Consider the following 17437-nt stretch of genomic DNA (forward strand, 5'->3'; position numbering starts at 1 on the left):
AATATGTCCTGCTTTTTCTTACTTCCTTGTTTTTGAGCTTCATGTTCATGAAGGGTCCTCCTCCACCTTGTCTGTTTTATACCTGGCTAACTTGGCCATTGGGACAGGGACAGTCTAGGCTGGGTTTCCCTCCAGTGTCCCCCACTGCACTCTGGGCTTACCTTGTAGACTCATGGGACTCACCTCTCGGTGCTGCTGTAACCACTTCCTTGTCTGTCTCCCAGACCAAGAGAGACTAATGCATCTGCTTCCCCCAGTGTCCGTCATGGTACCTGGTACAGGCCAGGTACCTAACTGATGTTTGCTGAATGAGTGAAATGAGCTGCAACAGTGGGTTGAAGCCCTTGCAGACCCACAGTGCATCTGCTCACTGATTTATTTCAGCCTGTGACTCTTCCCGTCTTCCTATTTGGGACTTCCTATATGGGACTGAATTACAAAGAACTTTTTAAGGAAAAGTAAATGATGGTGTAAGAATATTTGCCTCAGCGCGCTGCAGACATTGGCCCTACCCAACACTTCTTTCCTGGCTAATACTCGCAAGAGGCAGAGAAACCGAGCTGTGCTGGGCAATCCTTATCTACTTTTCAGTGTGACTTGGAAGAATTAAATTTTCTCTATCTTGCACTTCAGGGAGTAGGTGAATGCTTTAAAATTGAAACTGGCACTTTGTTTGGGACATCAGATCTGGAGAAATTTTTTCAAAACAGATAGGTTCTGAATGGAGTAATCATTCAGCGTGCACTGGAACTTTCTGTATTGTCTGTTTGATTAACAAAATTGTTTTAAAGCCCTATACTTTGTGCTCTTTAATGCATACATATCACCCCCTACCCAAATGTATGAAAATGTATTGGGGTGGTGAGCATTTAAAGAGCTTCAGGGACTAAATGAGAATTGAAAGTTCCAAACAAGTGTAATTATTATTGCATGCATGGTTGTGTTCAAACCCTTGGGCACCCCTGGGAACAGGCTGACTTCACAGAGTGCCTTATTAATTTAAAGGAAAACAAATGTGCTCTAGGAGTAGTTCTTTCCTTTCCTTGGGCTAACCTTGGGGAATCACTTCAGCTTTCTGGGCCTCGTTTTCTGCAGCTGAAAAATCAGGGGTTTATGCCCATCGTTGGGATCTTTCCAGCTTTACATATCAGTAAAGCTTTTCCTTTTTTTTTTTTTCTGAGAACTGCCCATAAAAAGTGGTTTCATGACTAAGATGATTGACTTATTGTTTGACATAATTTATGTAACAGCTGTTTATAGAACTCCTGTTATGTGCAGGTCATTGAGATGACAGCAAAGTCCCTGTTCTCCTGGAGCTAGACCAGGGGTCTGCAAACTTTTTCTGTAAAGGGCCAGATAGCAAAGATTTTCAGTTTTGTGGTTCATACAGTTTCTGTCACAACTACTCAACTCTACTGTTGTAGTGGGAAAGAGCCATAGATAGTAAATAAGCAAATGTATGTGACTGTGTTCCAATAAAGCTTTATTTATAAAAATCAGGGGATGGGCTGGATTTGGCTTATGGGCCATAGTTTGCAGACCCTGGATCTAGAAGGGGGAGACATTCAATAAACATATAAACAAATAGATAAATAATATGCAAGTCATGGTGTCAATTTCCCTGAGATGTAAGACCAATGAGTGATACAGCATTCACTAACAACTCAGTTCTAATCAAAACAATCCCATTTTTTACAGATTTAAAAGTTTGCTAGGTGTTCCCTGTACCATTCAATATACTAATTTAAGAAAATCCTTCAGTTTAATAAGAAACAAAATGAACACTAGGAACATCGTAAGTGCTAACATACAATTAATTGTCACAATAGGAGGGCAGGCTTTACCATGTCAGAAGTACTGGTAGCTTATCTGAATCAGGTAGAGGATGGGGATGGCTACAACCTTCCTAAATTGTGGTGTGGGGGACTGCCGACTGCAGACAAATTTCCACAGGGATTGGGCATTCCAAAATTGCTATTTAAATTTATGGCATCTGGTTACATATAATTAATCAACAATATTCATACAATTTCAGAAATTGTCCCACCTGCTTTGCTCCAGTCAATCTTAATTTATAAGTATTTTTCTGCAATTGGAAAATTTGGAAAATGAGTTGGAATAAAGAAAACAAGTTTAATCATTTAAAAATATATTTTGGGAAAATCTAAATGCATCTCCTATTCATTATCAATGCAGAGACTGAAAAATTACTTTGTGGCGCCAGACAGCTCTAAAAATGACAGCAAATAGCGATACTCCTTTGTGTAGAAGAATATTTGCTGACCGGTCCAAGAGACTTATGGTTAGCAAATCCACTATCTGGAGATGATTTTGCTGCTCCCTAGCTGTGATGATGATGTTTTTTGCTCTTGTGGTGAGCAGGTCAGGTGAGGAGGGAGGCTGGTTGGGTTCTTGGTCTGTGTGTTCTTACCACTAAACCTGATGTGCATCAGGCCTTTTGGACTGATGGAGAAAAAAAATGAAGCCCCCTTCACTTATGTGTCTGGACAATGAGCAAGTGATACTTTGACCCCCTGTGACGCAGGCACACCAAGCAGATATATTGTGACATTTAGCCTCAAGGGAATTAGCAGCAGGATTTTCTGATATGATGGGAAAGACAGATAACTAGGTTCCTTCTCCTTGTCCAGGCCCACGTAATACATGTTGAGTGTCCTCCCTTCCTTTTGTTTGTGCAGTCAACAACAGGCCACCTAAGGATGCAGCAGCTTGTTCAAGACCTCCCAGGCAAAGTGGAAAAAATGGATATTTATTGAGTGTCTGCTATGGGTCATTTTATGTACTTTTTCTCACTTAATCTTTATATGCCCCTATAATATAGCAATTATTATCCCATTTGACTTATGAGGAAACCAAGTCTCAGAGAAGCTAAGCAGGTTAAGTACCTTGCTCCAAGTCATAGACCTATTAAGTGACTAACCAGGAATTTAACTGTAGTTCTGACTCCAAAAGCTCTTGCTTCTATTCACTGCTTCAAAATAGTTTGATGAGAAATAGCCAAGCTTTTTTCTCAGTGATTCAAAGAGGGAAATAGAATTGTAATCTAGTATAAATTGGAAACTAGTACAAATACTTCTGCTTATAGGTAGGAAACCTAAGGATCCTTTACAGGGTTTCTCAACCTTGGGGTGACTTTGGAATCACTTTGGGAGCTTGAAAAAAAATGCTGATGCTTGGGTCTCATCCCCAGTGATTATGATTTAACTGTTCTGGGGTGCAACTTGGGGATGGGGAACATTAAAAGCTCTCCAGGTTATTTTCTCATTAGGACATGATTCATGGGGACTTATAAAAATAGATAAATATTTCTAATGCAGAAGAGATAATCTCCGGAGTTTCTGACAGCAGCTGTTTGTCCAAATCGTATTAAATTTCAGGTTTGAAGTGAATCCTGGTGCTGGTTTGATTCCCTCCCAGACTGTGTCTCTTAGGGATGTATATAGCAGAATTTTAAAGCATTTTAAACTATGAATTTGGGATTTAGCCTGTGTCTTATGGTGCTTTAGGAAGAAATCATGAAAGCCCAATAGTGGAATGGTGGAATATACAATTTCAGAAAGGCCAAGAATTAATGGCATCAATCTGGCAATTCTTCCCCTTGATTTTTAATTCTGGAAAAAATTCCTAATTTAATAGGATATGTGTGGATGGAGTCTCAGGGTAAGGGCATGGGGAATAATTTCATCTGAATTCATAGTGTCTAAGGAAAGCCTGCCACACTGATCCTTACTACATGGTCCTAATTCTTTTCAACAAGCTCTGCTGGAAGAGATGACATCTATGAAACAAGAGGCTTTGGGTTGGTGGCAGTGGCTGGTGCTTTCCAATGAAAGAGCAGATTTTATTTAGGCACCCAGTTATATGGCAGTTTATAGTTTATAAAGCATTTTTACAAGCATCCTATGGTAGAGTGGTTGCAAAAGGGTCCTAATTCTTCTTTCTTTCTTGTATACATACCCTTTGCAATATGGTTTTGGAGTCTATTTCTCCACCTCTTGAATCTGAATGTGACTTGTGACTTAACTTTAACAGAATGTGGTATAAATGATGTTGTGCCAGTTCTAAGCCCAGGCCTCAAGAGGCCTGGCATGCTTTCTCTCTTCAGGATGCCTGCCTCTGTAATGATAACAAGCCTGGGCTTGCCTGCTGGAGATGAGAAACCACATGAAGCATAGCCAGTCATACCACCAAGGCCATCCTGGATCTGCCAACTACTAGGGGACCACCAGTTACATGCTTAGGCCATGAAAACTGCCCTGTCAAGTCCAACCAAGATCTACAGACTGCCCAGCTTCTCACAGGCCCAAGAGAAATAAGAAATGAGTTGTTAAAACAACTAGCTACTAGGTTATTGTGGCAAGAGGCAAGAGGCAACTATACACATCCTCATGTGACTGTAGAAGGAATTATGATAATCCCATTCTAGATGAAGACACTGAGGTTCTCAGAGGCTACATTTGGGAGATGTCACAATATTTTGGGAAGAGTGATGCACATAAAGGGAAAATCCCTAGTTTTGATGTCTATTATTTGTAAGACCTCGGACTGATTGTTTTAGCTTTCTGCATTTGTTTCTCCATCCTTAAAATGGAAATGATAGAATTTTGCTTGTGAAGTTGTTCTGAAGATTAAAGGAAACAACCTGTATAAAGGACCAGTTTCATGGTAAGCACTCTGTAAATTATAGCTGTGATGATGATGATGATGATGATGGTGATGATGATGGTGATGATGGAGGAGAAGGAGCAGAAGGAGAAGGAGAAGAAGGAGAAGGAAATTGCTCAAGATTACATTGGCAATAGGAGGTAGGCCAGGGCCATAAATTCGGATCTTTTAATTCCTATTAGCAGAATTTCTGTCTTTCCTTTTCCTTTTCCTTCTCCTTTTCTTTTCACTTTCCTTCCATCACTCTCTTTCCTGCCCTCATCTCTTCTTATATGTGTTAAGGAGTCATTTTATGATTTCAGGCCATCATCAGCTCTATCTCAATTCTTTAAGCCTTACTTTGCCCTTGAAGTATCTTCTACTAACCTTGCATAAAGATTATTCAGCTTCAACAATAATGTTTATATCTAATTGTCCAGCTCTCTGTATATTTGAGAACACAGTCTTATTCTTGCGTTTTTACTTTATTGCAATATAATTAACTCCTAGGAAGAAAAGTATTTTAGTCTTTACTTTACACTTTGTGTCCACTTAGTTATTCTATCTCCACATTCAGATTATTTTTCATCAAAACTCCTAAAGACCAGAGAACAGGGCTGTTTTGCATCACAGTGCCTATGTTTGTGGGTATTGGGTGAACACCACTATCAGAGCCCTACTGTCTAAAATTCTGGAGGGAAAGGAACTGTGTATCAAGACTATTTGTGGAGACAATTATTTAGTACTGCTGGTTTCATCAAAATGCCTTTTAGCTCAAATTTGGAAGCCTACTATTAATTAAGTTGCCTTGGGAAAGATCACTACTTCCCTCAGGATCCTGCTTTTAGCATCAAAAAGCAGTTGTTTTGCTAGATAAGAAACAAGCATTTTAACTGCAACATGCAGAGTTGAATCAGCAAGAAATATCAAGTTTAATTTATGGTCATGGCTATGTTTTTCTCTTCTGGAATCACTAACTCCAGTGATGCTAAAAAGACCAATTTCCTAGCCTCTTGAGTTGCTGGTCTTTTTAGTTGTTTTCCTTTTATTTTAGATCGAGCGTTTCTATCACTTCTAGTTTTAACCTGGTTTAATCACAAAAGCCTGATGATTCAACCTATGGGACTGAGGATATAATTATATGCTCAGCTTTTTGTAAATTGGTAACTGTGGATCTTTAAACATACTTTTTTGAAAACCATTAACTCCAGAAATATGGCTAACCATTCTTATACTCTCATTTTCTGTTTTTGTAGCTCTATATAAATTACCTTTAAATAGGTGGAAAAAACTGAATGTTATTTTGAGTTAGAAATTATTAAATGGAATATTCTGGATCTGTTTATTGTAAGTGGTAGGTAGTAAAATGTGTTTGAAGAAGGAGAAAGAAGCCACTCATTTAGGTTGTTATTTAAGACCAAAGTCTATCTTCCTTTTTCCTTTCTCCTTTTCTCTCTCCCTCCCTTCCTCCCTCTCTCTTTCTTTTTTTCCTCCCTCTCTCCCTCTTCTCTCCCTCCCTCCTCCTTTCCTCCCTTCCTCCCTTCCTCCTCTCCCCTCCCTCTGTTCCCCTTTCCTTCCTTTCCTTTTCGTTCCTAGATAATTAATTGATGAGCCAAGGACACTGATGCCACAGAGCTGAGGTATGGCTTGGTAAATAATCACCATTTTTTTCAGCAGGGATGTTTAAATGCCTGGAATCTTGAAATCTGAGCATTGGGTGGTACTCTGGGTGTCATTTAGGTTTTCCACTCAGTAGTGAAGCCCTTTACAGCATTCCATCCTTTTATAGCTTGAACTTTTCCAGAGAGGGGAGGATCATTACTTGGAGAGGCAACATGTCCATTATGGCATTGCATATTTTGTTATAAAAGTTGAAATTAGCTACTGTCCTAGTTTTCCAGAGCTGCTATGATGAACATACAATGGGTGGGCTTAAACAACAAGCATTTATTAGCTCATCATCCTGGAGGCTAGCAGTCCAAAATCAAAGTGTTGGCAAGGCCATGCTTTCTCCCTGAAGTCTGTAGCATTCTGGTGATGGCTTGCCACAATCCTTGTGGTTCCTTGGCTTGCATCTCTGACTCTAGTCACCCGACAATCTTTCTCTCCTTGTGTCTGAACTTCCATTTTCTGATGACTTCTTGGTTCTTCTTGTGGCTTTTCTCCAATTTCTGGCTTCTCTTTATAAGACTCTAGTAATAGGGATTAAGGCCCACTCTGATTCAGTTTGGCCACACCAAAATAGCATCTTAGGAGATCCTATTCACAAATGAGCTCACACCTTAACTGATAATACATCTTCAAAAGGTCCTATTTACAAATGGGTTCACACTCACGGGAACACAGATTAAAATTAAGAGTGTCTTTTGTTAGGATATATGACCCAATCTACCACAGCTACTTAGCTTTATTCTCCACAAAGCACTGTTACTAATTTTGGCACATGCACTGAAATTATTCAGAATCTGAAACTATGCCTATGGGTAGGAGTTAGACGCTGTTTTGTCCACATCATTCACAATTCTGTTGGTGTTACCAGTTTGCACTGCCTTCACCTGGTACTTTTCTTTCTTTCTGTTAAGTGAATCGAGAGACATCAGAGATTGAATTAAAGGGCCAGAACATATTTTAGGCTTTTCTAGAATGTTCCAAGTGTTCTTGAATGTGGCTGTAGACATTCAAATGTCTACCTACTGCATAGGTAGACATTTAGGATGGTGTTCTCATAATTTAACTAGAGAATGGGAATGTGAGTAGGGTGGAGATTGTTCATCTGTGATTGGGTTTGACTTGGTACTAAACAAGTTCAGTGTATCCAGAACTTTTCCTTCATCAACTTTTAAAAGTTGCTAATTTCTAACATTTCTGCTCTGGTGATGAAAGGCAAAGGATATTAGAATAGCAAAATGTTTTTATGAATGAGTTAACCTTTTAATGGCCACTATATGTGAATAAAATTAAACTATTGTTTAAAAATACCTACCTCCTGAGAGGTGTTGAACTGTAGATTTAGGGGGTTACTTATCTCTTAGAATGTAATTTGTAAAGGGCTTTCTTTTGTGCCAACTGTTCATAAGTCTTCTTCATAAAACAAAACAGCAAATAATATACATATAAATGAATTTGAGATAAAGCCACTTTTATAAGTGTTAGAAGGAAATCTGAGGCTTTGGCATTGTGTAATTTTTTTTTTTTTTCTTGTGTTAGAGACTTGCTAGGTTTTGACCGATTCCATTTCTTTTTCCTGGGCACATAGGAAGACTGCATTGCTCATTATCCCTTGTGGATGGTTTGGGTCTGGATTACTGGGTTTTGTGCAGTGAAATATGATGGGAAATGACGTGTGCCACTTGTAGTTCTGGTCATAAAATGCAAAGTGTAACTCCACATCTCTCTCTCACTTACTGGGAAAAGCCGTGTGTTGGACAAGGCAATGTCAAACAAAGTCAAAGTCTTAATGTTTGAGTCACCTGGTAAATTCTTAGTTATTCCACAATTCTTTTTGACATCAAAGTCATTATCATTTTAATTATGCAATTGAAAGGAAAACCTTCCATATTTCTTTACCTTATTTCTTTACCTTCTGTAAGTAGAGTATGCAATAAAAAATGGTATGTTGGCAATTTTAAAATAATGACATAATTCTAAAGGAAATTGCTTTACACATGGGTTAGAGGATGAGGAAGAAAGATTTTAGAAATTTAATAGCCAGAGGTTGAAAAAATGAAACATTGACAAATAGCCTTTCAAAGATCATTTTGATGTGAATGTTTCTAAAACTCGATTACATGCTCCAGTGTTAAAATCAATGCTTTTTTTTTCAAATGTTGAAACAAATGATTCCTGATGGGTCCAGTTTGTTCTCCAATAGTTTAAAATCAAAAGGAAAATATTAGTGCATTAAAGCATGTAGTACTGTAATATAATTTTTCCCTCCATTTACTTCAGTGACATTGCTTCAATGGAGTTGTATGAGCAGCCATATATAAAACACCATTTTATAAGTCTTAATAAAAATATCATACCTTTTCCACCAGCTTTTTCCAGACGAATGTACCCTGATCAATATGACACAAGTTTTATTGAGAAACCACAGGTGAAATACAAGATAAACACACATTCATTTTAAAGTACAGTTTGTCCTGGTAAACAGTGGTAATGACTAAGATGTAGGAGCCTTAATTACTCAGTTGAATCAATGTACTAGCCTGGGACGGTACCAGGTTTCTTGCTCAGTCACGTCCATCCACCCACCTGGGTGCTGTCTGTACTTCAAAATACTCTCTTCCACATCTCTTCTTTGGAATCTCTCTTTGAATATTTGCATGTTTGCAGATGCTACAGCACTTGTTTTTTGGTGAGCACAGCTAGCGCTTAATTAACCTTTATTACTTTGAAACCCATATACATTCTTAGGTTTAATTTATGTCATTCTGTTTCTGAAATTTCAAAGATGGGCTTAGTAACAAGGGGAGCATTTGGGAAGATCTAATTATTCCAGCTTGGCTACTGCTGTGTTGCATAACTGCAAAAAATTATTCTACTTTGTGGAGCCTCTGTTTTATGGATAGAATTGAAGGCAAATACTGCTATTTACCTCCAACTAGATTATTCATTTTGGTATTTGTCTTTTAAAATACTAGAAAACCCATTGAACTGATAAGGGGGCTATAAAAAACTGTGAGTTATGGAGCTCTGATCAGAAAAAAACTGGGTGCAAATATACGCTCTGTCGTTTATTGGCTTCAAGTCTTAGGCAAGTCATTTAACCTCTGCGCCTGTTTTTTCAAATATGGATTTGGGTAATATTACCACTAGCACAGGGTTGTTATGGGGATGAAATAAGATCATGTAGACAAGTGTTCTCACAGTGTTGGTCTATAGAAAAGTTTCAATAAATATTTAGCTCTGAAGAAATTGGGTGTGAAACAAATTCTCCTACAAAGAGCACGAAGTAGTAGAGAGTGATACAATCCTGTAAGTACTCAGTTTATCTGTTTGTCAATCCAGGGTGATTAAAATTTTATACTGAATAAAAGATTTATGGTTTAATTCTTATTTCACTTCCCTTGAGAGTGAGAAGGAAAGGAGGGAATGATTTTTTGACTATTTATTTATAATTTCACAAGAAAATCAGTTGGTCAGTCAAAAGTCCTGCCAATTCATCCCCTGTTCCAAAACTTCTGATAGAGTCCATTTTGTTTGAAATAGAATCCGAAGTGCTTACCAAGGCCCACAGGGCCCTCCAAGACAGAGCTGGTCTGCCCTCTGGGCCTCATTTTCCTCTACTTTCTTCCTTACCCACTTCTCTCTAGCCCCAAATGCCTTCTGGCTGGTTGGTTTTTTTTCATTTATTGTGGTTTTATACACACACACACACACGTAAAATTTACCATTTTAATCATTTTTAAGTATGCAATTTAGTGGCATTAATTATATTTACAATGTTGTGCTATCATTACATCACCCATTGCCAAAACTTTTCCATCACCCTAAAAAGGAGCCCTGGACCCTTAAAAAGTAAATTCCCATTAAGCCCTCCCCCCGGTTCCTGGTAATCTCTAATCTACTTTCTGTCTCTATGAATTTGCTTGTTATAGATATTTCATATAAGTGGAATGGTACAATATTTGTCCTATTATGTCTGGCTTATTTCACTTAGCATAATGTTTTTAGGGTTCATCCCTGTTGTAGCATGTGTCAGCATTTCATTCTTCTTTAAGGCTGAATTATATTCTATTCTGTGTCAATACTGTTCTGTTTATCCATTCATCTGTTGTTGGACACTGGAGTTTATCCATTTCTTGGCTATTGTTAATAGCGCTGCTCTGAACTTTGGTGTACAAGTATGTTTGGGTTCCTGTTTTCTATTCTTTTGTTTTTTTTTTAAATTTTATTTTGAAATAAATTCAAACTTACAGAAACAGTTGCAAAAACAATACAGACCCCCTACACAGAACTCCAGCATACTCTGATCCCCCTCTCCCGATATCCTGATCCACCACTTTATCATCCTGTCACACCACCATTTCTTTCTTTCCCTCCCTCCCTATCTATCATCCATCATCTATTGCTCTGTCTTCTGAACATATGAGAGCAAGCTGCACACATCTTTGAACAAACAATGTAATTCACATATACATTTCCCATGAAAAAGAACATTCTTTTATGCAATCCCGTTAAGCGCAGCTAAGAAGTTCAAGAAATTCAACATTGATATAAAGCTTACATTCTATATTTCCTTTTTTTTTCTTATGTCCCATCTGTGTCCCTTTGAGCCTCCTCTCCTCTGTCCTCAGATCCCATCCAGGATCATCCTTGGCATTTAATTGCCAACAACTTAGACTTTTTTTTTTTCGATTGTGGAAACATGTATACAGCCTAAATCTTCCCATTCCACCCCCTCCCTTGCATTCCATTAGTGGGATTAATCACATTTAGAATGTTGCAATGCTATCACCTTCCCATTATCCATTACTAGAAATTTCCCTTCACCCCAAACAGAAACCCTACACTCATTTCTTTACTCCCCATTGCCCCTTCCCCCACTTCTTGTAACCCCTACTCCACTATTCATCTCTATGGTCATATTCTTTTGATACTTTCTTTGTGTTTACCATGGGGCTGAAATTTAACCTCTTAAATCTATAACAATTTTGTTTTTCTTTGATACCAGCTTAACTTCAATAGGACACATAAACTATATTCCTATACTCCATCATTCCTCCACCTTTATGTAGTTCTTGTCAAAAATTACGTTTTACATTGAGTCCAAAACCACTGATTTATCATTACAGTTTATGTATTTAGATCCTGTAGGAAGTAAATAGTGGAGTTACAAATCAAAAATATAGTACTATTGGTATTTATATTTACCATGTGATCTTTACTGGAAATCTTTATTTCTTCATGTGGTTTCAGTCAATTGTTTAGTGTCCCTTCCTTTCTGCCTGCTCAATTCCCTTTAGCATTTCTTATAGGACTGATCTACTGGTGATGAAGTCCCTCAGCTTTTGATTATCTGGGAATGTTTTCATCTCCCCCTCATTTTTACCCTCCAGGTGTTTGTGAATTCTCCAAGTCTCTGATGGTTATTGACTTCTATTTGTATTCCACTGTGGTCAGAGAATGTGCTTTGAACAAATTCATTTTTTTTTTTTTTTTAATTTATTGAGGCTTGTTTTATGTCCCAGCATACAGTGCTTTCTGGAGAAAGATCTGTGATCACTAGAGAAGAATGTGTGTCCCGGTGACCTGGGATGTAATGTTCTATATCTGTCTGTTAAAATTCTCTGTATCCTTCTCTCCTTTCTTTGCTTCTCTGTCGTTAGTGCTTGCTTTAGTATCTGAAGTAGGGCAGGTCTTTTATTAGCAAAATCTCTCAGCATTTGTTTGTCTGTGAAAAATTTAAGCTCTCCCTCAAATTTGAAGGAGAGCTTTGCTGGATAAAGTATTCTAGGTTGGAAATTTTTCTTTCTCAGAATTTTAAGTATGTCATGCCACTGCCTTCTTGCCTCCATGGTGGCCACTGAGTAGTCACTACTTAGTCTTATGTTGTTTCCTTTGTATGTGGTGAATTGCTTTTCTCTTGCTGCTTTCAGAACTTGCTCCTTCTCTTCAGTGTTTGACAGTCTGATCAGAATGTGACTTGGAGTGGGTTTATTTAGATTTATTCTATTTGGAGTTTGCTGGGCATTTATGCTTTGTGTATTTATATTGTGTAGATGGTTTGGGAAGTTTTCCCCAACAATTTCTTTGAATACACTTTCTAGACCTTTACCCTTCTCTTCCTCTTCTGGGACACCAATGAGTCTTAAATTTGGATGTTTTATTTTATCTATCATATCCCTGAGATCCATTTCGATTTTTAAAATTTTTTTTCCCCATTCTTTTATTCTTTCATTTTCCATTCTGTGGTCCTTGAGGAGGCTGAGTTGTTGTTCAACTTCCTCTAATCTTGTATTATGAGTATCCAGAGTCTTTTTAATTTGGCCAACAGTTTCTTTTATTTCTGTAAGTTCTTCTATTTTTTATTTACTCTTGCAATTTCTTCTTTATGCTCTTCTAGGGTCTTCTTTATGTCCTTTATATCCTGTTCCATGCTCTTCTTCATGTCCTTTATATCCTGTACCATGCTCTCGTTGCCTGTCTGTAGTTCTTTGATTAATTGTGCCAAGTACTGTGTGTCTTCTGATCTTTTGATTTGGGTGTTTGGGTTTGGGTTCTCCATATCGTCTGGTTTTATCATATGCTTTAAGATTTTCTGTTGTTTTTGGCCTCTTGGCTTTTGCTTTACTTGATCTCTAATTTGTCAGAACTACAGCTTGATGGTGTACACTTTCTCTAACTAACCAGCAGAGGGAGGCTATGAGTCACCTATTCCCCTCAAGTTAGTTCTCCCCAACTTTGTCTTTGTGGTGTGTGGGGATCTGATTCTTGCGGGGTTCAATTGGTGCACTAAATTTGGGTGTGTTGTTGGTGCTGCCCACCCTGAATGAGGGGCGTGCATCTGAGCAGTTAGGGAGGGAGGGCAGCTTTAATAATCAAACCTCCCAGGTGTTCCTGGAGATTTAATACTGTTGCAAGAGCCTAAGCCTTCATTTCAGTCTTGCCACAGATTGTCTCTGCTGCTGACCCACAAGACCTTGGTATTGGCCTAGGGTCCCTGGGATTTCTGAATGAGTCCCCCTTCCCAGCTGTGCTCTTCCAGGACCTCTGCTGAGGGAAGGCCATGCCATGTCACAAGTGTGCGCCGGCCTCCAGGGAAGCCCTGGGTGGCTGGGCCATGCAGGGGCATTCCCGGCCCGCTACAAAGATGGTTGAATGGGACACGTTAACTTCCCTCTTTTTACTCAGCTCTGTCTCCCAGCTCCGGGACAATCAGCCGTGGGTGCACTAAAGGACACTGTCCATGGCCGATTTTGTGGCTTGTGTGTAGTGCTGCAGGAAAGACTCCCCGTGACACTGCATTTCTTGGTGCAGCTCTGGGCTGTGGGTCTGGCCCTGGGCAGGAGTGTCCCCAGCCCGCTGGGGAGATGGCTGAAAGGGGCGCAGATTTTTTCTCCTTTTGGCTCCCCTCTGCTCCCCTGGTCCCAAGACAATCAGCAGCGGGTGTGGGAAGGGGTATCCTCCACGCCAGACAGTGAGGCGTTGGCCCAGCCTGCTCCTGCTGTGCTTCACTGTGTGTCTCTCCCCGTCATATCCTCAGCTGTCCCGGGCTTTTTTTTTTTTTTTAAAGAACTAGTCCATCTCCAAACACCAGCCCACCATTTCCCCACACTGGAGCGTGGCCTCCGAACTTTCAGCCGACTCACTCACTCATTTCAGAATGCAGGCTCCCGGTTTCACCAAATGCATGGTCCCTGTGGATTTAGCAGACCTTGTCTGGCTGGTGTATCTCTGGAACTGGTGTTCTGGGTCACTTTCTGGTTTTTATCTAGTATTTTTCACGGAGGTGTTTTTTTGCCCTGTCTCACCTAGCTGCCATCTTAGGTTCTCCCCTGTTTTCTATTCTTTTGAGTATATGCCTAGGAGTGGCAATTCTCGATCATCTGGTAATTCTATGTTAACCACCAAACTGTCTTCCACAATGACTGTACCATTTTATACTCCCACTAGTAATGCACATGGGTCCTAATTTTCTTCATCCTCTCCAACTCTTGTTATTTTTCATTTTTAAAATAATAGTCATCCTAGTGGGTGTGAAATGGTATCTCATTGTGGTTTTGATTTGTATTTCCTTAATGCCTAATGATGTGGAGATCTTTTCATGTTTTTATTGGTCATTTGTGTATCTTCTTTGGAAAAATGTCTGTTCAGGTCCTTTGCCTATCCTTTAATTTAGTTGCTTGTCATTTAGTTATTGAGTTGTAGGAATTCTTTATATATTCTGGATATTAAGTCCTTATCATATATATGATTTACAACTTTTTCCAATTCCTGTAAGTTGTCTTTTCACTTTCATGATATCTTTAATATGCAAAAGTTTTAAATCATCTATTTTTTCTTTTGTTGCTTTTGCTTTTCATGTCATATCTAAGAATACATTGCTGAGCCCAAGGTCATGAAGATTTTCCCCTATATTTTCTTCTAAGAGTTTTGTGGTTTTAGCTTTTATATTTAGGCCAATAATGCTTTTTGGTTTGTTTACAGTATGTGGTAGGTGCCCAACTTCATTCTTTTGCATGTGGCTATCCTGTTTTCCCAGAACATTTGTTAAGGAGACTATTCTTTCAGCATTGAATTTACTAGGCACCCTTGTTGAAAATCAATTGGACAAAGATCAGTTGATCTTTATGTCTAGCTTTACTACAGAACTACACAGTATTGATTGCTATAGATTTGTATTAAGTTTTGAAATTAGGAAATATGAGACCCCCAACTTTGTTCTTTTTCTATAGTGTTTTGGCTCTTTGGGGGCCTTTGCAATTCCACATGTATTTTTTTTTAATTCAGTTTTGAGATATAGTCACATACCATACAATTTTCCATGGTGTACAATCATCCATATGTATTTGAGTATCAGCTTTTACATTTCTGCCAAAAAGGCTCATGGAATTTTGATGGGGATTACATTGGATCTGTGGCTTGCATTGGGTAGTATTCGCATCTTTACAGTATTGTCTACCAATCCATGAACATGGGATCTTTCCATTTATTTAAGTCTTCCTTAAAATAATTCAGCAATATTTCTCACTTTTCAGGGTACAAGTCTTTCATCTCCTTGATTAAATTTATTCCCAGATATCATATTTCTTTAGAAACTATTTTAAGTGGGGTTTCTTTCTTAATATCCTTTTCAGATTGTTCATTGCTGGTGTATAGAAATACCACTGATTTTTGCCTCTTGATTTTGTACCCTGAAACTTTGCTGAATTTACTTATTAGCTCTTGTAGTTTTCCTGTGGATTCTTTGGGATTTTCTATATATAGAATCATGTCACTTGTTAATAGAGATAATTTTATTCCTTCATTTCCAATTTTGATGCCTTTTATTTATTTTTCTTGCCTAATTGCTCTGGCTAGAAGTACAGTGTGGAATAGCAGTGGTGAAAGTGGGCATCTGTATTTTGTTTCTGATCTTAGAGGAAAGGCTTTCAGTCTTTCACAGTTGAGTATGATGATAGCTCTGGGTTTTTCAGAAATGCCCTTTATAATGTTGAGGAAGCTCCCTCCTGTTCATTTTCTAAATGTCTCTGTCATTAAAGGGTGTTGGGCTTTGTCATATCCCTTTTCTGTGTTAATTTAAATGGTTAGGTGGTTTTCTTCTGCTGCTCTATTAATGTGGTGCATTACGCTGATTGATTTTCTTATGTTGAAACTTTGTTATGTTCCTGAGATAAATCCCATTGGGTTATAGTGTATAATCCTCTTAATATGCTGTTGAATTTGGTTTGCTCATGTTTTGTTGAGGATATCACTCTGTAATTTTCTTTTCTTGTTACGACTTTAATTCTTGCTGTTTTTGAGCACTCTGAGTTCGTTCCCATCTGAAGCCCTTGACAGTGCCTTCTCTTATGTGGAATATCTTTTCCTTTTATCCAAGATTTTTGCATAGCTGGACTCACTCCATCATTCAAGTATTTGCTTTGATATAATTGCCTCAACATGAAACCTCTAAAATAACCACCTCTGGCCTCCATCTCATCACTCTTCCTTCCATTAATCTGCTTTATTTTTCATCTTAGCGCTTATCATAACTTGAGATTATTTTATGTGTACATTTGTTTACTTGTTTATTATATGTATCTTCCACTAAAATGTAAGTTTCAAGAGAATATAAAACTTGATTTTACCCATTGACATCTCTCATACCTAGAACAGTGCTCAACACAAGGCAGGTATCTCAAAATATTCACTGCATGAGTACTGTATATACTGACTTTCTCACAGTCTTGGGCTCTGGTATCCTGTATTTATTATGTGAGAAAACATTAAAAGGCCCAAATGTTATGGACTCAGAGGTGGGCACTCTTATGTAGCTTCAATTGTGAGCTTGGTTAAGGAAAATGTTTTTAGAGGCAATGAGTTCCTGTTGTTAAAGAGAGTGAGGTTATAGGAGGGAGATGTTGACCTGGGATCTCATGATCACAATGGGCACTGAGCACCATCTGCAAATTAGAAAAGACACTGAAATTTCCATGACAGTGATAACTTGTTGCAACTACTGGACTGTGGGATAGGAGAAAGGAAATATTAATGGTTATTATAAGCATGAGGCCTGGAGACTAAGGCTGGGCCTTACAAAGATGAAACTGAAGTGAGAGTGGGTGAATACTTCTTGTTCATGAAAGCTACTGACATGTACCCATATACTTAATAGTGGATGCTTGGCCCATGTAGTGTGCTTCTGTGGTTCTCTCCATCCCTCCTCTCCCCTCCCCTCTGCTTCTCTCCTAGCTCTATGTGTGTTTCTCTTTATTTATGGGCTCTTTTGCCTTCTCCTTTTAGGATGTTTTATTCTTCCTTTTATAATTTTGTTTAAACACTTAAAATTCTCTGTATAGTAATACAGGCCTAAGAAAACAATTTCAATGATACAGAAGAGTTTCTGATAAAACACAACTGGCTCTACCCTGTGTTTCTCCTTCCCTCAGTTCTATTTTCCTGAAGCTAACACTTTTAACTATTTGAATTTTTTGTTCTTCTGATGTTTAATCAGTGCTGGTTTATTAGAAATATAATGTGAGTTTTATATGTAATTAAATTATCTAGTAGCCACATTGAAAAAGTAAAAGGGAGCAGATTAATTTTAATAAGATATTTTAACCCC

The sequence above is a fragment of the Choloepus didactylus genome, chromosome 17 (assembly GCF_015220235.1).
Source record: "Choloepus didactylus isolate mChoDid1 chromosome 17, mChoDid1.pri, whole genome shotgun sequence".
Lineage (NCBI taxonomy): Eukaryota > Metazoa > Chordata > Mammalia > Pilosa > Megalonychidae > Choloepus > Choloepus didactylus.